This window comes from Lissotriton vulgaris, chromosome 9 (assembly GCF_964263255.1).
Source record: "Lissotriton vulgaris chromosome 9, aLisVul1.2, whole genome shotgun sequence".
Classification (NCBI taxonomy): Eukaryota; Metazoa; Chordata; class Amphibia; order Caudata; family Salamandridae; genus Lissotriton; species Lissotriton vulgaris.
The window spans coordinates 666,709,270-666,732,604 of NC_141697.1; the positions used below are offsets into that span (position 1 = coordinate 666,709,270).

Consider the following 23,335-nt stretch of genomic DNA (forward strand, 5'->3'; position numbering starts at 1 on the left):
AACTCGACTCGCACGTTCAGTCTTATCCAGCCACGCAAGGAGCTTGCTAGCTTTGTCACCCACATCATACAATCGGCCCAGTTGATTCGCCCGCATCAATTTGGCAGCTTCCGTGACACAGGCTTTATAGTCCGCCTGCTTCAATTCCAAAGCGTGCAGCAAGGCAGGCGTGTCATTCCCACCCAGCTCACTTTCAAGCGCAGTAATTTCGGTTTCAAGAGCCACAACAGCCTCCCTCTTTACCCTACGCTCCGCGGCAATGAATGATAGGGCGGAACCCCTAATAACCGTCTTGAAAGCCTCCCAAAGAACAGTGGGGGAAGTGACCGAGCCCACATTTTCAGAAAAGTAGCAATCTACTGCCTTGACCAACTCTGAGCGGAGCCGGGGGTTACGGAAGTGCCAGGGAGGAATTGGGGGGACCCTATTACCAAGTAAACCGCCTACAGAAATCGTAATCAGCAAGGGGGAGTGGTCCGAGATACCACGAGGAAGATGTCGTATCTCTCGAACTGTGGACAGGGTGGAGGCCAACATAAGAAAATAATCAATACGGGAGAGGCTACTATGCGCACCAGAGTGAAAAGTGTATTGCTGGAGTGTGGGGTGCAGTGAGCGCCAGACATCTACCAAGCCAAAAGTATCAGCCATCTCACTGAGCCACATCTGGGACTGCAACAACACCCTAGGGGGAAGTCGATCACATTCACCGGACATTACAGAATTAAAGTCCCCACCCAGGATTAACAATCCGTCCGGAAGCCCAAGGAGAGTCCTGCCAAGATCAGCATAAGTGGTAGCCTGCAGTCCCGGGGGAATATAGACTACAACAAACACGATCTGTTTACCCTCCCACCTCCCAGACACAGCAGCATACCGCCCACGGTCATCAAGGACAACCTCGTCAATAGCAAGAGCAAGGGAAGACTTTACCATGATACCCACCCCCGAGAACCTGAAGTGAAACCAGCGTGTGCAACCAGGCGATAACCCCGGCGGTCTAAGGCCTTGCAAGCATTTCCAATCAAATGGGTTTCCTGAAGGAATACAACATCTGGGGTGTGGCGCCTCAAGAATTGCAGTACAATACCCCGCTTAATCCTATCACCCAAACCATTTACGTCCAAAAAAGAACCCGCATTTCACCCCCCCCCCATTGCGGCAAAGACATTCCACCCCCACCCACCAGCAAAGCCCACAGTTCAAAGTCATTGCAAAATGTAAAATACCATGAAAACCAAGACAAAACAGACGAAACAAAACCCAACCAAGTCCCCAGAGACCAACCCCAAAACCGAAACCCATCACAACACCCCCCTCCCTGCACCCCTGCTGACTAAAAAGCCACCCCCAACTGCAGTGTGCCTGTCGCCCCATATTATCTACACAAAGAACCCCCCGAGGAGGAAGGGAGAAATCACCCGTTCCCGCACCGTCACGGGCAGTAACATGAAGCACAAAGTTAAGTTACACAGTATATTGCATAGTCTCAATCAGAACCTCAGGGGCCCCAATTACTCCTGGGCCGGTGCACCACCTTCCGCGCCACCGGGGCCTCCGTTTCCAAAGTCATCCGCAGGCAGCGAGTCCAACCAGTCAGCAGCACGGTCAGGCTGATCAAAAAAGTAGGCACGCTCTCGAAATTCGACCCGTAGTCGGGCCGGAAACAGCATGGCGTATTTCAGACCCCGATCCCTCAAGCGACGCTTCACTCCAAGGAAACTTGATCTTTGCCTCTGCACTTGGGGAGTGAAATCGGGATATATGGAGACAGAGTTATTGTCATATTTTAAAGGGCCGTGCTTGCGGGCGGCCTGGAGGATAGCGTCTCTGTCTCGGTAGTGAAAAAGCCTCGCAATAATAGGCCTCGGTGGGTTTCCTGGCTTCACTTGTCCTCCTGGAAAACGATAGGCGCGCTCCACGGCAAAGAACTTACTGAGTCCTGCTGGGGCCAGTTGAGCGACAATTAGTTCCTCGACCAACAGGTCGGTCGATACAGCACCATCACATTCCGGCACTCCGACCAGGCGTATGTTGTTCCGCCTGGCCCTGTTGTCATAGTCCTCCATCCGCTTGACCAGCAGATCGTGCGAGGCACGCAGATTACCAATCTCGGATTGCGCCTCAGCCATGTCCGTTACCAGACTCGATGCTTTGAGATCCAGAGCCTTCACCCTCTCGTTCGTTTTGGCTAAGTCGGCCCGAATAAGAGTTACATCCACCGCCACCGTGTCTATCTTGGACACGACGGCTTCGAATTGCTGACTCATATCGGCCTTAAGTCCAGTGATGGCAGCCAAAAGATCTTGGAGCGATACCTCCGACGAAGATGGCATGTCAGTTTGAAGTCCTTCAGCACCAACGCTTGTGGCCCCGGGGGAGCCTCTCGGCTGGGTGTAGCGTTCGATCATGTTGGACTGGATCGATCCCCCCCGGGTCGCAGCCTTCCGGCGTTTTTCGGCCTCCGCTTTAGTCGCCATCTCGCTTTCAGTGTTGGCCGGATAACCAGGAGAAGTGGCGAGAAGGAGGAAAAGTCTCGAAACTCCGACGTGCCAGTGAAATAGGGGTATCGCGACCTCCGTGCCAGTCCTACGGAGGAAAATGTGGGCTGTGAGGGCAGCAGGCGCAGGCAGAGTAGGAGGAGACGAGAACAAAGAGATGGAAACCGAAAGTGAAAGCAGTACACCTCCGGTGGGCCAGATGCCAGTCAGCCGTTGTTGTTCAATTACAGGTCGGCCACAGTGGGTAGCCGAGTCCCCGGTCGCGCCCGCGGGCAGGCCAAAAAGTTGCAGATGTCAGAAAAATGGTCCCCAGGGTCCGATTTCGACCAAAATAGGAACGTTGGCATCAGTGAAGATAGCGCTACAAAAGCCCGTCAAACTGACCAGGATAGGTGAAGGATAAATGAAGAAGGACGGCGCGGGTCTCGGGAGCTCTCTGCTCACGCGACCATCTTGGATGCCCGCGTAGCTCCTCCCTGAAGATAATTTTTAAACCAGGATCTGACGATCCCATTGTTTTAGACGAGGGTTTTGTATCTCTTGTTTCTGTTTCCTCAGAGTCAAAAATTTCTGTTCCCTCAGAGTCAAAAAATGATATATCAACAATCTTGAGTAAGTACAAGTCGTTATTTGAAGATCGCATAGGGTGTGTGAAAGGATTCGTGCACAATATTGTACTTAAAAAAGATGCATCTCCAGTTAAACACAAAGTGAGACCTTTACCCTTATGTGTTAAGGAAGAGTTGCGGGTTCTGTTGGAAAAGCTGGTCAAAGAAAAGGTAATTGAACCTGCTGATTCAGCAGAATGGATTTCTGGGATTGTTCTGATTTAAAAAAAAAATGGTGAGTACCGTTTATGTGCAGATTTAAGATCGTTGAATAGAAATATATTGGTGGATTGTTACTAAACATGGGCGGAAATTTCCTGCAAAATCCGCGAGCGAAACGGATTGGGTCAAAAGTTGAAGCTGACTTTTGTAACTATTTTAGAATGGCGCCGGCAAGCTGCCAGCAAGCTGCCAGAGCCATTCTAAAATAGTTACAAAAGTCAGCTTCAACAGGAAGCACTAATAGATAAAGTAAAGCAGGTGTTCGAGTTCAAGCTCAAATTCAGTTACACAATCATTAATCACCCCAAACTTGGGGTGATTAATGATTGTGCAACTTAATTTGACCTTCAACTCGAGCACCTGCTTTACTTTATCTATTAGTACTTCCTGTTGAAGCTGACTTTGTAGCTATTTTAGAATGGCGCTGGCAGCTTGCTGGCACCATTCTAAGTGGGGCTGAGGGCAGAAGGCACAAAGTGGGACAGAGGGCAGAAGGGGACAAAAAACGAGTGGGGCAGAGCAGAGGGAATAAGGGCACAGAAACGAGTGGGGCAGAGAGCAGAAGGGGACAAAAACGAGTGGGGCAGAGGGCAGAAGAGCACAAAAACGAGTGGGACAGAGGGCAGAAACGAGTGGGGCAGAGGGCAGAAGACCACAAAAACGAGTTGGGCAGAGGACAGAAGAGCACAAAAACGAGTGGGGCAGAGGGCAAAAGGGCACAAACATGGGTGGGGCAGAGGGCAGAAGGGCATAAAAAACGAGAGGGTGGCAGTGATGAACCAGAGGGCGCATCACGGTCTCGCCCAAAAAAAACCCCAAGAACACGCAAAGCACCCTGCAAACACGCAAAGCGCCCCGCGAACACGCAAAAATAAAAAAAATCCGCAAATTTGCACAAATTCGCAAATTTTGCAGATCGCGAATTCGCGAATCCGCAAATTCGCGAATCGCAAATTCGCAAAATTCGCCCATGCTTAATTGTTTGCCCACCTCCTAGGATACAGGAGATTTTAGCTAACACCACAGGATCCAAATATTTTTCTCTCATAGATCTTAAATCAGCATACCACCAGGTTAAGCTTGATGAGCAATCAAAACTGTTAACCACCTTCATTACTCCACTTGGAGCTTATAGGTATGTTTGTTTACCTTTTGGCTTGGCATCCTCCGCCAGTGTTTTTCAGAAGTTAATGGAGAACATGTTTGGCGGTATCAAGGGAGTACAGAAATTCCAAGACGACATATTGATTCATGCAGATTCAGAAAGTAAGCACAATGAGGTCTTGGATATGGTTTTAAGTAAACTGCAGGAGAGAGGTATGACAGTCTCAAGAGACAAATGTAAATTTTTGAAAACAGAAATTGAATATTTAGGTCATGTACTTAGTGCCGACGGAATCAAACCTAAACTGAATCTGATACAAGCAATAGCTGATGCACCTAATCCCGATGGAAAGGACTCACTGAGATCGTTCTTAGGTCTCAGCGAGTACTATTCACGGTTCATTGAGAATTATGCTAGGATGGTGGAACCTTTAAGGGTCCTGTTGTGCAAAGGTCAAAGTTTTAGTTGGGAAGAACAACATGATATCGCCTTTAAAGAGGTAAAAGAAGCAATTTTGAAAGCACCCACATTGAAGCCTTTTGATTGTTATGGTTCTAGTATCATTACAGTTGACGCAAGTTCGGTGGGAATTGGAATGGTGTTCACACAAAAAGTAGGTTAGCATACCCACACGATAGCCTTCATTTCACGAAGATTAAATGATACTGAGAAAAATTACAGCACCATAAAGAGGGAGGCTCTCGCCTGTGTTTGGGCTGTGGAAAAACTTAAAATGTATGTATGGGGCAAGGAATTTGAATTAATTACAGACTACAAACCCCTCATCTACTTGTTCAATGGTTATGGCAGGGGTAATGGAAGAGCTTCTTCAAGGTTGGTAAGGTTGTTGGTCAAATTGCAGGAGTATAACTTTTCCATAAAGCATATCTCAGGTAAATGTAATGTCAGAGCGGATTTCCTTTCCCGCTTACCAACTGATAATATGGATGCTCAGGTAGCAGATGAAACAGAATGTGTAGTGTCAAACGTAGATATCATACAACAGTCCAACATGGCTGTTACTGATAAGGAATGGGCAGACGCCATGAGTAAGGATACGATTATGTCTAAAGTTAAGAAGTACATGTCTTCTTCATGGCCGCCCGTACGTAATCTTTCAACTGATCTGAGAACTTTTTTGCATGTTGCTAACGAATTAAATGTTTTCAAGGGATTGCTCAGGAGAGGAGATTTACTTGTTCCCCCCACCAGCGTTAGAAACAGGGTTATAGACTTGGCGCATAAGTCACATTTAGGAGCCATCCATGACCAAAAGACTTCTAAAGGAACACTATTGGTGGCCTTGGCATGGAGCTTGATGTGAACATATTTGTTGAAAAATGTGCTGTTTGTACTAAATCGGACAAACGTTGGAAACTAAGAACACATGAAATGCAACTAGTGTCCATCCCAAACTCTGCTTGGTTCAAGATTGCAATTGATATGGCAGGACCATTCCAACTGCTTGGTCAGAAGTCTAGATTTGTAATTGCAGTCAGTGATTATTATTCAAAGAGGATATACCATAAGTCTGTGAGCACCATTGACTCTGACACTGTCATCGATTTTCTACGCACTTGTTTCTCCATCGAAGGAAGTCCTCGCATCATAGTGTCGGACAATGGAAAACAACTGACGTCAAGCAAAATCACGGATTTCTTCAACTCACATGGAATTCGCCAAGAGAAAACCCCGTTTTACTCTCCGAAGTCAAATGGACAAATTGAACGTGTCAATCGATTTCTCAAGGAAGGCATTCAACTTGCCTTGGCTTCCAAACTGCCTGTAAAAGACTTTATCCAGCAAAGAGTTTTCACTTATAATATCACACACAACAGCATTACAGGTTTTTCCCCGTTCTTTTTGATGAGAGGAATAAATGTCACCATGATATTCCTCCCAAATTTCTTATGTCAGGGAATGAGTTACCTTCCTCCATCATTATAAATGATGACCAGCTACTTGTCAAGAAGAAAATACCCGATTGTCAGTTGAAATCCAAACAATATCACGACAGCGTGCATAGGGCTATAAACAAAGAGTTCCTTAAGGGAGATTGGGCATTAGCCACCAAGCCTGGTCATCATATTAAGGGAGAGACTAAGTTCCTTGACCCTGAAGAGATTGTTGATGTCTCTGAAGGTGCTGTTCACCTTAAGTATTATGGATGGCGCAATAAAAGCGATGCTATAAGGCGTAACAAAAACCAAGCTGACTTATGGCACATAGGTCAGAATAATGGAGGGGTTTCCAATGATGAGTGCTCTTGGTTAAATACGTACAATTGTGATGAAGAATTTGACTCTGCTACTCAGGCATACAGGTTGAGTTTAAATAGTGACTACACTGTTGAGAGTGAAAACAATATTGTTCATAGCTGTACTGATGCTTGTAACTTTGCCAATGAACCACTGTGTAAAAAAGATGCTAATGTGCAAGTTGACATGAGTGAAGGTGTGTTGGATCGAGTTTCCTCCACTGTAACCACAGAGTCTTCTAGTGAGGCCCAAATGCATGGAGGTTGGGAGGGAACCTGCACTAGGTCTGGCAGAATATCTAAGTTACCCAGCACATTCAAAGATTATGATTTGAGGTAATACTTCCTTCAGAAAGGGAGATGTTGTAGTTCTAGTCGTTATAGCCACACTCTCACGCTATTGGTCAGTTATCACGCGCCAGCTGTGGAATGTCTAATGCATATTTAAGTGACGTTAGTGATCCCATCTTCACTGACAGTTGACCTTCGTTGACTCGGACAGTCACCTGTTCCTCCCCACAAGCTCTGTTCTTTTACAATAAATCTTCATTTACAACAGTACAATTTCTGTGATTGTGTTATCATTATAATCACTACACGAGCGAACACCAATAAATACTCTCACACCCAGCGATGTACAAATCGATAGCCACACCAAAAAAAAGGAAGAAGCATGGAACGATAACGAGCTGATAGTAGGAGCGCCAGATATCTTTGCTTTGTGACTACAGAACAACAGCCAGGGTTTGAAAATACGAATATTCCTCATATTTGATGTTAAAAATATACATGCACTATTAGTTAGCATATTAAAAAGGGGATAGACTGTTGTAGCTGACTGTGCGTCTGTAAACTTTAACTAGGCAGAGCCTTTTAACAATGGATGCGATATACTCTGTTTTCCTTATAGAATGTGATTATAAGGCAGCACCAAATGCCTGTTACAAAATATTAAAACACAGTAGGTAAGCATGAAAAACAAAAAAACAGACCCCACTGGCATGTGTATGGTCACATATGATATGTATCTACACCTAGTTTTGACATCTGGACATAGTTTAACCAGCACAGAAGAAGTATAGAGGGTATGTATCTGAATCAATACAACCAATATGGTTCACTAAACCTATTTTGTTGTGTCTTTTTAATAATATAGGTTTTTTATTTTTTTTAATTGCACGGAGATCACCACTATATGAATATAGTCTTGAGGGAATTTGCTCATGTTGGTACACCACACAGGATAGTTGTATTATGACACCAAGGCCCAGTGTATAGAATGGAGAAATCATGGTGGAAGCAGCCTGTCTTGATTCGAGCCAGGTGTGACGTTCCCCTGTGTTGCTTTTTCTTCTTGGAAAACAGAAAATACATGTGAGCGCATTTGGCCTTATTCTTATGCATGGCCCGTTGCTTACTGCCTCCCGCGGCTTCCCAATCAAGGCAAAATTTTGCAGAGCAAGGAGGACGCCTCACAGCAGCCTTCCCGCATCACTGCTTACCAGCCTGCTGCCTCCCGATGCCTCCTGTGGTTTCCCGGCATCCCTTGGCTCCCTGCAAGCCTTGTTAAGGCCAGCTTGTTGATTCTCTTGTTGAGTCGCCAAGAGGACTACCGCCCCCCGGCGACATTGAGGGGCAGGAGAACGAGCCCAACACTGAGCCATGGGTCAAGGGGAGCCAAGGGGGGTCCTGCACAGCGCCGGTGGCCCACGGACAAACGAGCAGCCGAGAGTGTCGAGAGTGTAGAGAGTGCAGCCAAGAGGCAGCGGAGTGCGGAGGAGTCCCGGAGATCTGTGCTGCCCCAATTTCAGCTTCACCAGCAGGGAGTGCAGCAAGGCACAGGTGAGCGAGGTCGTTAGAAGGCGATAGCGAGGGGGTAGCGCGGCGGCCCATGGAGCCTGGGGCAGCTTTGATCCACCCTGCGAGCACTGCCTGCCACAATTAGCCCCTTTGCGCCGCGGCCCCGCCGACCCACCGATGCATTTGCTCCCTGCTACCCTGCCCCACATTCTCGTTCACCACACATCGCCTGAGAGAGGACAACGTTTTACTTGGGGATCGCTTTGCATAACCGCGGATACGCCAAGACACTTTTAAAGATCCGTCACTCCCAGCACTTTCGCAATTCGCCAGCACCAACGAAAGGAGCAACCACCATCCTCAGCATTCATGGGTGTGCAGTCCGGCACGAGCTGTAAGCGAACCACTTGGAGCAAACAGCAGGAGGAACACCCCTAGTGCTCCACCTAGCAATGGTCCCCAAAAGAAAAGGCAGAGCACACATGACCCCAGAGGTAACTCTCAATAATCACTTCCCAAAAAAGGGATTTCAAGGACTACAAGGAGTAAATGACTCACTGATATCCGAAAGGAAACACCACAAGACGAGGCACAAAGGGGCTCGATAATGCACTTCCTTAGGAAAAAGAATACCCTCAACATTGACCATGGGATAAACGACAGCACTCTATCTCATGGCTTGAGCCTGGCTCAAGACAGTAGTCGCAAAGGGCTGGGCAGATCAACCCCTGAGCACACCCGCAGATGCGGGGAGGGTCTACCCCCCAGTAAGGAATCCAGGAAACAGAAGGAAAAGGAGGTTGCAGCCGTGGGCAATCCGACTCAACGCAGCACAATGGTCTAGACACGTGTTAAACCCCTCTTCAAATCTTAGACACGGGGCGAGATGTCAAACTCACTAAGTTACACGAAACAGCTCTAACTAGGGACGCACCAACTATAGTGACAAAAGCGCAAATTCATCAAGTCAATGCCCACGGCTCAGACACCCAGTGCACGGATTCTGAAGTAAAATCCAAAAGCCTGTGGTCCACCCACCCACTGAGGAACCAGACTCCCCTGCAGGAGGGGACCTTATAGCTTCATTCCTTCATAATCTTGGCCAAAAGATCGAAAGAACCCTCAAATTAACCCCAAATATGTTGCTGCCAACAACACCCCCATGGGGCATCAATTCAAAAGGAGACCACACACTCTGCAACGTCAGCACAGATGCCGATGCAGAGAAATATCCCCGAACAAGACAAACTGTATCACCAACAAAGCTCTTTTGTGGCAGTCATCCAAAATGGAAGTCCAAATAGACCTCCTACAAGCCATTGCAGCCCGCCTAGTTAATATAAGCTCCAGGGTGGACAAATTAGTCAACAGGTTATTCCAGTATTTGGCCTCCAACCCGGGGGACTGTTCCTGCTGCTGCTCAATCCACTTGGAGAAATGGGCCTCCCTCCCCGAGATCCTAACGGACATAGTAGAAATAGCCAAAGGAGGTAGGGAGGCACCAAGCACTATCACTACAGATGACAGGGCATTGACCAACTGCAATCGCCAGGAGGCAAGACAGTCAGCAGGACCTCAACTGGGTGTGGAATCAAAGTCTCCTGCCAAACGGGGCATATCTAAAAGGGCCCAAGGGACATCTAGCATAAACCAGGGGCACAGCGGGGGGTCGATGCCCCAGCACTAGACCCGCAGGAACACACCCTCAGTACAACAGGCGCACAATATTCTACTTTATCAAGGCAAACAAAAAAAGAAGTTGAGGAAATATCTGAAAAAAACAAAGACAAGAGGGAGACAACTGCAGCTGACAAAGAGCAACCTCCCACCCCTGCAAGGGGTTACTAATCCACCTCAGCCCTACCCAATTTTCTTTGCCAAAAACTGGGGCAAAAAAGTCCCCCAGGCTGCTAATCTTCCAGCAGAAGAGTAAACACAATTAATTTCACTGAGCACTCCAACCACAACGGACCAAAAACCTCCAGCAAGGCCAGACCAGCCTATTGGCAATGTTTCAACAGCCAGATCAAGCTTGGCATCAAGTAAGGCAAGCCTCCAAACAGCGACGGCTACAATAGCACTGCACCGCCGGATCTATCTCCACTGCAACTAGAACTGGGTCAAGAGTCTGGTGCTGGGGGCACTCAAGGTCACAATAAGTGGCCCCAAGCAGGTAATTCTATGTCTGAACAAGGAAGCCAAGGCTCAGGATCAAGTCTGGCACTGCCCTCCCCACACAGGGGCAAAGCGGGCACAACCCCGGGCACACCAATAGTGGTCCAAGAGGTAATCCTCACCCCAAGGTATCACAGTATGGGACAGCACAACATCTTGATTAGGAGTAATATACTCCACCTCCTCGGACATCTGGCCACCCTAGAACAAATACAAACAGTGACATGGCATGGGTGAAATTCCTGAGCACGAAGGGGGACACACACAGCGACTCAACAGTGGTGGGTTTAAGTCACAGAAAAATACAACAAGCCATTATGAACAACTCCACACAACTTGCAGAGTGGGGAATCGACGTTCAGACAGTGCCATACTCAAAATACCCACATGTTCTGGCACCAGTTAATAGGGGAAAAGACCCTTGGTCGATCCTGCATGGATAAATAGTACAGGCCCCCCGGGCAAAACTCAGATAGCCCCCAGGGTCTCAATGGGCATCAGGATCTCATGCCAAAACAACCAGCGGGACATTTGTGCAGGCCCCTTTCCTTCAAACCCACCCAGAATGTCAAGTGGGGGGCATCAGTATTCCTAACTGCAGAGAATTCTTGTCAGCCAAGGGAGTGGCCAGGCAAAGAATATTCCACAAACAGCAACTAACCTTAATCTCTTTTAATATAGCAGGGATTAGTAAAATCCGTAGAAATGAAAATTTGAAGCAGTTTCTGGAAATAGGCGATATACTCTGCCTCCAAGAGACCTGGACCTTGTGCAGCACTCCACTGGCAGGGTACTACGAACACTTGATTCAAGCCACAAACAAGAATCTATTTGACCAGCCGGCGGGTTATCAGTCTTTATAAAGCACGAAAGTGCCCTTGAAGCTACAGTTATCAATTTAAACTCACCCGGACTGCAAGCTCTACAAATCAGAGGCCTGAACCTTAACTCACATCCAATGCCCCTTCTAATAATCAACTGCCACATCAATCCGGTGCAGCACACTATGAAAGAGAAGTTGGAGGGATTGCTGGGGAAACTAGAAGATCTCATCTGTAAATATAAATCTCACCAGGTTATCCTAGAGGGGGATTTCAACCAGAAGGATCTGGATACAACTGCCCCCCCTTGGGACCAGGGTAGCACCTTTGTCCAACTGCATTAATAACCACAAGCTGATCTCAACTCATGCACTGAAAAAAGCCACCTCAAACTCATGGGATCCTCCTACTACCTTCAGAAACATCTCAAGATTGGATGACTTCAAAGTTGATGATAGGATGGAAAGTGATCATAGGCCTTTGAGAGCGGCCTTCCAGGTGACAGTTCCGTCAGCTCTCTACCACCAAATCATCGGTGTGATAAGAAGGGATGAAAAACACAGTGTCTTGAGGAGTATGAAATGGTCGGACAAGATTGGCAAAACACGCTACAAATGTGGCTGGATGAGAAACAGGAAGGCAGCCTGTCGTCGTCGCTCTCACCCATAAAGGATTGGTAAGATACAATGGAGCACCTACAAGCAAAGCTAGGGAACTCCCAGCCACAACCCCTCCGGCCCAAAGGGCAACCAAGATTAGGCAGCACAAGGCCAAACAAAGTCATATAAGATTGTAAACGGCTCCTGCGGAAGGCCCTCGCAGAAAGAAAAGAGGGGGCGGACCAATTGAGAGACCTTCGGTTGCCTCATTGAGGGCAGCATTAAGGAAGAAAATGTGGGAACATAAAAATGCCACCATGGTAAGGGAATGGCTCAACGTCTTCTCCCTGGTTAAGCAGGAGAACCCAGCGCATCTGTGGAGACATATAAACCAGCTGAGCAGTAGAGGAATCTCAAAAGAGAATGGAGTAGCAGAAAAGGACTGGCTGATTCATGTTAAACAGCTCTCCGCAATTGACCAACCACACAAAGATAGTGCCGAAGGGGCCAGTGGCGGGGTAGGCCAAGACTGGCAACAAAACATCAAGCCAGGAGATATGATCGCCAGTGAATGTAACAGGTCTGTGGGTAACAGAACTCTAGGTGAAACACAATGTACATCACATGTCCAGTTAAATCCCCAAATGGTCATTAAGGTCATCAGGAACATGAAGAACGATGGCGCCCCTGGGCCCAATGGGATTCCAGCACCGGTCTTCAAAAAGGCCCCTATTTTCTGGCAGTAATGCTAACCCCTTTATACAATCACACTTTCCAGACAGCCATAACTCCCGACTTTTAGAGGGGATCCATTTTGGTCTCTTTTTTCAAAAAAGGAGACCATTCAAAGCCATCAAATTACAGGCTCATTGCCCTACTTGACCTTGAAGCCAAGGCCTACGCCCACCTACTACTAAAAGACTTGGAAACGTGGGTGGATGAGAATAGCATCATACCCTTTTACCAGACTGGCTTCAGGTCACATGCACCGACCATGGACAATGTATTGGCGCTAGCACACTTATCAGCCAGGCAACACTGAAGAGCCACCCTCCACTTTTCTGCTGCTTCATGGATTATAGCACAGCCTTCGACAAAGTTGTTTGAAAAAGATTATGGTGGAAGCTAGAAAATTGGGGCATTCCACCAAACCTACTGAAGGTAAAGAAATCGCTTTATGAAGACACCTTGGTAAGGGTCAAAACCAGCGCCAGCACAGTGTCCTCAAAAATAACCACGCAGAACAGGTTGAAGCAAGGCTGTGTGCTGGCACCCATCCTCTTTAACCTTTACACAGCGGATCTGGGGTAGGCCCTAAAAGGAGGTTGCCTAGTTGCCCCAAGACTAGGAAACAGGAGGTTGCCGGTGCTCCAATACGCTGATGACACAGCCATATTGGACCATACGAAGGCGGGCCTACAAAGAGAGCCCTAATTGCACTAAATCGCTTCAACAACATTAACAACTTGTCAGTAAATCCAGGAAAGACCAAGGTCGTCATTTTTTTAAACCTACCACCAGAAAAAGAAAGCACAATGACAAATGGGCAACCTGCAAATTAAGATGGCTGCGTCATACAATTACCTAGGGGTCTGGCTGATTGAACAGGCTAAGGCGAAAGCTCACTTGAAACAGCAGAGCATCAAGGCTAACAAGGTCATACATCTACTTAAGCAATTAAGCCACCACCTGATCAGTCTGACTGCCGGTCCAATATTGAAAGTTTTACAAGCAAAATTTTTACCAGTAATAAGCTATAGCCACCTGGCCTTCCCCGGCTCACAGCATGCCTGCCTCAATTCAGCACAATCTAAAGCATACAAAACAGTGCTCCATATTCCGAGGTCAGCAAGGAAAGCAAGGCTAAGGCTGGAATTAGGTGTGGCGAGGTCGGACTTGATGTGCCAGGGAGACATTATAAAGCTCTATCTCAGGATTTTAAGGGCCCCACCCAACACACTAAAACATCAACTGAGATCCATATTCAAAGAGCCAAGCACGACCTGGCACACCAGCCTTGACAAAGCGATCGAAACATTGAAAATAGTGGAAAAGAGCATATCGAGGCCGGAAATCCCCATGAATGAGTGGAAAACAGCTATGAACAAACAGGTGTGTGAAATCTCATTTGATCTCGACCGCAAAACTCTCCGTTCAAGTTCACACCTAGATCCGCTGAATAGCTCCTATATGGCAGGCAAAGCTCAGCCGTATCTAAGTGAAGCTCTCACCCCACTGGCCCGAAGCAAAATTCTGTCTATGAGATTAGTCAACTTAGGAATTGCGAATTTCAACCCTGCATTGGCAAGAAGGGGGGCAGCTACAAACTGTAGACTGTGCCCCTACAAGAAGGAATCGTGGTTGCACCTCTTATGGTGTTGCCCCAATCTCATTGACGAACGTCGATGACTACTGCGCCCAATTTGTACCACCAATGGAATATAATCTTGCAGTCAAGCGTCAGCAATGTGCTTTTCTAATTCCAGTACGACGACCCGAGCAAGACTGGGGAAATGTATCCACTACATCAGGTCTGCCTTAAAAACGGCAAACGAAGGAAATAACACCCTGGAGAAGAGCACTATAAACTCAACGGAAGACAGTTGAGGTGGTCTCGACTGAGCACTGATGTCTGTAGTGATTAAAGCCATACGTCCATAGCCACAAATCCTGGGGAAGGCTGATTGTGGTGGAACTGGGGAGGGGTCGCAAGTCCCTTTATCAAAAACGTTTTCATTTCTACTACAAACTGAAGTTTTATCATTGTTTTAGCTGTAATATATTGATTGGTTTTTACTGTAAAGATTTTAATTAATTGTACAGTTAATATATACTTATGCATGGAATTATTGCTTTTTTCAAGAGCAGGGATATGTAGCAATAGATATTTAGCCCTGAAGAAGACCCCAGACCCATGAGGGCTCACGGTGCAGGCCGAAACATGTTGGCACTTTAAAGAGGGTATAACTGAAACAACACATTCAGAATACCCTGTTTGTTGCACTTTTTTATCCAATACCCCAGGTACCCGCCTATTAAACATATAGTCTGGTTCCCTGCATGGCTAGCTTTTGCTTTATACTCCCATAACATCTTTGGTTGAGTGCCCCCAGGTAGTACCATCTTACCAGAATGTGGAAAGACGCCAATGATGAAGCATGTCACGATAAGTGAGTGATGTGTCTTCTCTAATATCTTTGGATACCCCTTTACCCACAGATTAATCGGAGGGAGACCAACAAACCCCTGCAGGACCCTTATCCCCTTTCTTCCTCCTTAATTGGCAGTCTTGATACCCCTTTGGATATCTAGATAGCAGCAGCTGCTTATATGTGATGCGACACTTGAATCTGTCACAAGCATTAGCGGAAAGAAGGTGCAGAGATCATGTGTGGTAGATCGGTCTGGCACAAAGCCCGATTGATAAGGTCATATTATGTCATGGCGAAGCGGTGATAGGCGATTACAGATACGTTTGGCTAAGATTTTATTATCTCCGTTGATCATGGAGAGTGACCTATATGAGTCACATGAGATAGTCGGTTTGCAGGTTTTAATATAGTGACAATGACTGCTTAGTGAAGTGATTGTGGTAGTTCCCTGGTTTCCTAGTGGACTGGTACATGGCTAGAAGATGAGGGATTAGTGTGTCAGCAAATTCTTTATAGAAGGATATAGTAAGACCTTCCAGGCCGGGGGCCTTATCGTTGGGGAGGCTGCGAATTACATGTAGGACCTCCTCTTCTATGTATGGTCAGTCGGTTTGCAGGTTTTAATATAGTGACAATGACTGCTTAGTGAAGTGATTGTGGTAGTTCCCTGGTTTCCTAGAGGACTGGTACATGGCTAGAAGATGAGGGATTAGTGTGTCAGCAAAATCTTTATAGAAGGATATAGTAAGACCATCCGGCCGGGGGCCTTATTGTTGGGGAGGCTGCGAATTACATGTAGGACCTCCTCTTCTATGTATGGAGAGTCTAAGTATTGACAATGCGCGTCATCCAGCCATAGTAGCTGTACCAAGTCAAGGTTATTTTTGATTTGGTCCATGGGAATGTGGGATTTAAATTGCTAGAGCTCAGAATAATAGGCAGCATTACATTGCAGTAATTCAGTGGATCTATTGTGGTGTTCCTCGAGTTCATCCACTAAGTCGGCGATATAAGTATTCACAGCATGGGGTCGAAGCATGTGGGCTAGTGTTTTACTGGGTCGCTTGCCCACTTCATATCTACGAGCTTTGGCCTCTCTCCCTAGGTAGTGTATTTCTCGCTCCGCTTCCTTATTATACTCAGACAGGGTTTTAAGTTTGTGCGTGAGGATGCTCTGGACATTGGATTGAAAGAATTCTTGTTCTAAAGCTCGTAACTCAGACTCAAGGTGTATGGGTCTCGAGCGTATGACTTTTAGGACTCCTGTTCGTTTTGCAATACAGACACCTCTTATGAAGACCTTGAACGCTTCCCACAGCACCATTGGGGAATACAACGATCCTTCATTTGTCGAGAAGTAATTTTCAATGGCGGTGTGTATCTCAGGTCGGAACACCTGGTCTCGCAATGATCCAGGCGGAATAGCCAAGTAAAAGCGCACAGGGGAGCTTGGGGCATTGTTAGTTCCAGTAGCACCAGGGCATGATCTGATAGAGTCTGGGGCATTAATGTAGTATTTGTCGTCCACGTCAGTGCGTCTTTGGTAGCGAGCCAGTAGTCTATATGTGACCAGGCTCTGGTCGCTGAAATTGATGAATATGCCTTCTCTGTAGTGTTATGCGAAAAACGCCAAGCGTCTGGCTATGGTCTTCTATTAGTGTGTATAGTTGTGATGCAGCTTTGGTGTGCTGGCGACGGGTAGTGCTGGATCTGTCCATGTCTGGGTCAATTATAAACTTGAAATCGCCCCCCAACATGACCGTCCCCGGTCCAAGTGAAGCAATATGTCTCCATACTTCGCTGAAGAATTCAGGGCAATCTGTGTTTGGTTCATATATGCATGCAAATATTATAGGGTGATGGTGCAATATTCCAGCTGTGAGGACAAAACGACCCTCTGGATTTAGTTTCACTTATGTGATTTCCATGGGATTTTCCTACATATGAGTACCACTGTGCCACGTGTGTAGTAGGATGCATGAGTTTTTGCACACCATCAGGTTTTAAGGCGGGTTGCGAAGGAAGGGGTAAGATCGGGTTCCTGCAAATGTCAATGTGGTGTCTTGTGCAGTAGGTGTGAACTAAACGGGGTTTTCTTGCGTCATTAAGCCCTCGTACATTCCATGTTAAACATCTAATATTTGCAGTCATGGGACTGTGTTGGGGCGATATATTAATGTTGTTAGCCAAGCAATGGCGACGTATGATCTGGCTATCCCTCTCCAGTAGTGACATATTAGGGTTCTAATATCCAGGGAGCAGATGCCTATGCTCTTTGCACTCACTGATTTAGCAGGGAAAAGCAGAATAGGGGTCTGCTCTAAGGTGTGAGTGCATCCTAATAAAGGAAACTGTAGCATCAAACAATCCCAAAACCCACCCCCACCCACTCCAACCACTAAACTTGGTTGAGTATCCCCTTCCCTCCCCCCCTCCCTTGTCCTCATCTAATACCTTTGGTGTCCATCAACTGGGACTCATCCTGGAGGGCAGAGTTGAGCCGGCATAAACCCCAGCCTGGGTAAGGCTGGGTGGCTGAAGCAATAATTGATGCCCAGGTGATCTGACCAGATAGTCAAAGTTCAATGTAACAGGTTCTTAGTCTGTAGCGGAGCTGGTCTTGTGGGAATAGGGAGATAAAAGGTTGCTGAGAGGCAATACAGACAACTACAATAATGAGTCAATAAGAAATAAGAGTTATTTTGCAGGTTCTGTTGATTGTGTGTTGTAAATTCTATATTTCATATATCCTTTAAACATTAAGGTAAAGCCAACCTGTTTTACCCTAAAAAGGGCTTCTTCAAGGAAAGAAATATATTTGTGAGTAGGTAAAGTTCATGTGTCCAAATTAAGAAACGCCAACAGTAAGATGCGTCATATAACGTCTCTCATTAAGTCCGATACTTCCAGAATCCCAAAAGCCTTAGCGTGTTAGATACGTCACCAAGACATCAATAATCCTGTTAATCTCCAGTGTTTTCAAACGTCTGTAAGTGGTATCTCAGTTAAATCCAATTATCACCCTGTGTATGGTTTCGGACCTGAGAAAGAACTCTTATTGCTTATTGACTCTTTATTGAATTTGCCTGTATTGCCTCTCATCAACCTTTCAGCATTTTGTATTTATATGTGGCAGCTAGCCATTTGAGGTGGGCAATACATGTGCTTATAAATATTAGTGACCAGACTAGGTAGTGCAGTTGTTACAAACCTTGCTGCCTTTCTCTTGCGTTGAATGGCATAGGGAGGCGTCCATCTGCTTCAGTGTCTCAAAGGAGGACTCCCATATTTTGTTTTGGGAGAGGGGGCAGAAATGTTCCTAATCTGTGCCATCCATTTGCATTCCTCCAGATGCTACCGGGATGCTTTTCTAGGTCTCTGCAAAGATGCTTTTGATGAACTTGAGTGCAGGCTTTGTGGTTGTAAAATGATGGGTTTTGCCATCGTGCATAACTTGCAGCTTCACCGGATACAGGAGGGCATAGTTGACATTAGCTTGCTGCAGGAGCTTTTTGACGGGTTGGAAGTCTTTTCGGGCAGCCTTGATGGCAATGGTGAAGCTTGAAAAGAAGGAGACAATATTGCCTCCATATTGCACTTCTCTTTCTCTCACCTGGCGCAGCACTGTGTCTCTCCATTTATAATTTAGTAGGCGTGCAATAATTGGCCTAGCTGGTGCGCCAGGAGGCGGTTTGGACATTAGGGATCTATGTGCGCGCTCGACTATAAATACTGGGGACAGGTACTCGTCAAATAGGTCTTTGAGCATGTTGATAATATAGTTCGCCATGTTGTTAATGGCACTGGATTCTGGTACACCTAAGATACGAAGGTTGTTCCGCCTTGAGCAAGCTTCAAGGTCTTCATTCTTGGACTTGATAACGACTAGTAGTTGCTCTTTGGCTGTTGCTTGGTTGTCGTCTACGTTTGAAACTTGAGTTTCTAGCTGATCTAAACTGTCTTCATGTTTATTTACCCTCTCGTTAATTTTATTGAGGCGGTGCACTTTTGGTCCAGTTTAGTGACTATCGACTTGAGGCATGATTTGATGTCCACAGGAATAGATTTGATGTCCTGCTCTTGAATCTGTTCTTCCATAAGGGGTTCCGTAGTTTGTCCCTGTAGTTGGTCTGTTCCTATTTGGCTTATTAATTTACTTTCAAATGAGATTTTTGACTGGCGCGTATTGTGCTTGCCCATTATGTCCCAGGGGTGCTTCCCGGTGCTGGGCAGTTCCTACCTGGGTGCTCCTTAATGCTCCAGGTGCCGAGTGTATTTATAGTGATTGGCCACTCCATTGCAATTTATAATAATCTGCTGTACAGCTTCAATGTCTATGTCAGGTCTGCTTTCAACTGTATGCAAGATGACGCAATGGTGTTGAATCAGCAGGTCTAGGTTGGGGGCCTGTCAGGTTTCAGTTCAGAGTTAGCCCCGTAGTGCTTATTTTCTGTTGCTCTCCTTCTGTATATTGTCATGAGTTCTTTCGTATTTATTTGGGGCCTGCTTATGCATCATATATTTTCAGGCTTAAAGGTCAGTAGAGCTGAAGGCAAGAGAAAAGTTGGGTGCTGGGACCCCTTTATCGTTGCAAGGGAGGAGCACATATGGTAGTGTACTGTTACTGGTAGGGGGCTGCTATGAAGGTCAAACCCCCTCTCATTGACTGCGGGCCACTCACAATTAGCTTGCCAAGTCCTCACCGGCAGCGTGTTGTAGGTGCCTGCAGCAGTATTTTCTTTGGTCTGACCTCCCTATGGCGATCGAAGTGGATGTCGTAGTGGGTCTCTGTGATCTCCCTCATGCCAGCAGGCAAGGCCCAGTGCAGCCCCATACACCCCGCTGGCTTGCTTACTTTTTTTGGCCCCAATGGATAGGGGCCGACATACTCTTTCTTTTCTGGTGTAGCGGGGATAGGAAGTGGGACTGAGCCCACTGCCAGCAGTGTGGAAGTAGCGGAGGCCCAAGGCAGAGACCCGTCCTAGTATCTGCGGCCTGGCTCCACACGTAGCGGTTGGGCGCGGCAGCTCTCAGGTCAGCCGTTAGGCTCAGGAGTTTCTTTCACATCCCAGGCCGCAGCAGAAGGCCCGGTTGGGGCTTGCAGGGTTTCTTAGACTGAAGGTATGCTGGGGGTTAGGGCACATCATCACGGAGATATGCGCAGTCAGCGGTGCTCGTTACGGCAGCACTCTGTAGAGCAAGATGGCGCCTCTCAACTCCAGAGGTCCCGCGCACCATTCGCCGCGATTCCTGCATGAGCAACTTCCGTGTACTCTGCCGAGGATTTTCGGGTGCACGATCTCTTCTAGTGTGTGGGCACGCACGATGGTGTTAAAGGTCAGGGGGTTTAGGATAATTGCTGGATTAGCTGGAGGAGCCTCTCTAGCAAGCGGCCATTTCACTGTGCGGCCAAGCTCCACCCCTCAGTGATACTAGGTCTTTGTCATTGAATAGAAAATCACTGATTATGTCTCTACTAGATGAGTTGATTGCTCAGTTCCAGCAGTATGATAAAGACATTGTAGCAGGATTTAAATTCTTTATTTGAACCATCTCAATATCTTATGTTGATAACTGAAAAGGAGGATGCAGTCTCTCCAAGCTAATTTGAAAACTGCATCACTGGTGGTAGTGTGCAGCATGAGAGCATGCAATAGGAGAACCAGCTCTCACCAAAAGAGAGCAGCCATGATTAAAAGGGAAGCCATTTCTAGTGTGATTATGTTTTCCTGATGGTCATTCTTTGTCCGTTGCTTCATGACATGGTGGTCTTGTTGTGTACAGATAGTGACCACCCCCCCTGATTGTCACACTATCTGGAAATAACCTCAAGAGATTGCCACCTAATCACAGTACTGTGGTCCCCGAACCTATTGTGGCCAATAGCTATAGAAGAGTTTCGTGGCCTAAGGTTATGGCTAATGAGAAGCTCCATTCTGAGATATATCAGTGGTTTATATATTGTTTATCAAATTATGAGACTTTCCCTGAGGAGGTTATTAAGAACTTAGATATTCATGGTAGGTTCTTTAAGAAATTACAGAGTATTTTTATAAAAAAAATCAAGTGGTAATATACAAGCCCCTCCCAATGACCCAAAATTGTGCTTAACAGATGGTGAGCAGGCCAAAAAGGTGCTGAGAAGGGCTATTAGGGGCTGTAAATGACACAAGATCCGTACAGCTCGTCGGGAATACAAGTTTGCAATTGACTATGCCAAGCAGAAGTGGGAGGATGCTAACTGGCAAGATATGCTTCAGGCCCTTAAAATGAACAATGGTGGGACAATCTGGCATATTATTGCATGTGACAGACGATGTCCAGAGGGTGACTTTACCAAGTTGGGGAGTAGGAGGCCGTCACGATTCATTTTAGATGGCACCCTCTCGATCAATAGGTTCAAGGCACTAAAGGCCCCTGGTCCTGATCACATTTCTGATGATCTATATAAATCAGAACCTGGGTTGAGGGCTAGTTATGTAAACCTTATCTCTAATGCAATAGCTAGTGGAGGAGAGATCCAAAATACCTGGAGGGGGGTGGAAATAATCCCGATATTTAAAAAGTGTGACGCAAACTGTATGTCACATCATAGGCCTATAAGCCTAGTGGACAACCTTCAAAAAATATTCGCCAGGCAGGTCTTCAAGAGACAGGAAGAGTCGATGGATGGCCAAAGGATTCTAACACCCTTTCAGGCAGGATTTGTGCTAATGTTTGCACTTTAGATAAGGTTTTTAAAATGTTCCTCCTTTATTGGTTCGTGTTCAAAATTTGAACAATGCGGGAGAAGTTTCCGAAATTATTGTGAACTTTAGCACATTTAGTGTATGGGTTGTCCTAGAAAACTATTTTAAGTGTTTATACATTATGTACATAAATGTGTTTATAGAGTTGACATTTATTGGCCAATCCTCTCTAACAGCACCTTAGTGACCACTGCACTATGACAGCATGAGTTTTATACATTTTTTAACTTGGGTCTGATTTTAACTAATAACTTAGGCACTGCAGAGTTAGTATTATCAATTTGGGGGAGTACCTTGATATATACCGATAACAACAACTGTAATGATATTGCACAAAGTCCGCCGTGATGAACTTTTATGACTTTAATGATTTTTTAAATGTTTTTTAAAAATATTTTATGTATGTATCAAGGATACTAAATGAAGTAAAGTGAAATCTGCTAAATGTAATACATAGTTGTTTTGTTAATTTGATGGTAATGAAACTGAATGAAGAAATCTTTGAGATGCTAATTCCGTCATTCATTCCTGTATTCACCACTTCCATCATGTCATCCTGTGCATCTTCTCTTCTCTCCTCACAAACTCTGCTGAAGAGAAGACAGCTGGTGTAATGGTTAAAGTTACAGTTATGAATACAATGCTTTCAATGAATTTTCTAGTGTTCCTGATATGTTGTAACATCCAAGGTCTTAACGCTGGCTGTAATTTCGCTGGAAAAACAAGCCCTATTCATTAGTGTCAAATTATATTTTTGAAATGCTTCATATTTTGTTCAAACATCTGTGGATGGCAGTAGCAAAGAATATTATGGGTGCTTTCTTAACTGAGATAGTGTTTGTGTTTAAGGGATTGACGTTTTTCCTTCTGATTTGCTACAGAGTTGTTACTTATGATAACGTTATGATGAATTGGCTGTGCTAGCTATATTGTTATGCAAGAATTGTGATAGTGAACTCCTTTCTTCTGGATGTGAGAGTGATTTTTAGAGATGACTTTCCTGAACTATCAGTGATACTGTCTGACCATTTTCCGATTTTGCTGCTCATTTGGGACTTGAAATGTTTTCTCATTTTCGACTACTCTGTAATAATGCTGCATTTGAGCGTTCGTGGCATTTATTCTGAAACGCTTGATTTTGAGATTTCTGTAATAAAACCCTTTAACTTTTCAGTCTGATCTGGAACTCAATTATTGACTTATCCCAGTTACTTATTTGATTACTCTAATAAACTGAATGTTGGGAGGGTCCCATTTTGTGCAATTATTTCTGGTGAGAGAACCGTAATGGGTAAAGTTGGGGTTTCTAAAACGTTTAGGGTGTTATAAAATACTGGGGTACGGTT

At 45.9% G+C, this 23,335-nt stretch overlaps 1 protein-coding gene across 2 annotated transcripts in view; it reads right to left on the reverse strand.

The window, feature by feature from the left end:
- KLC3 (kinesin light chain 3) overlaps positions 1-23,335 on the reverse strand; it is an 819,433-nt gene that overhangs the window by 128,387 nt on the left and 667,711 nt on the right. The window lies entirely within an intron of this gene.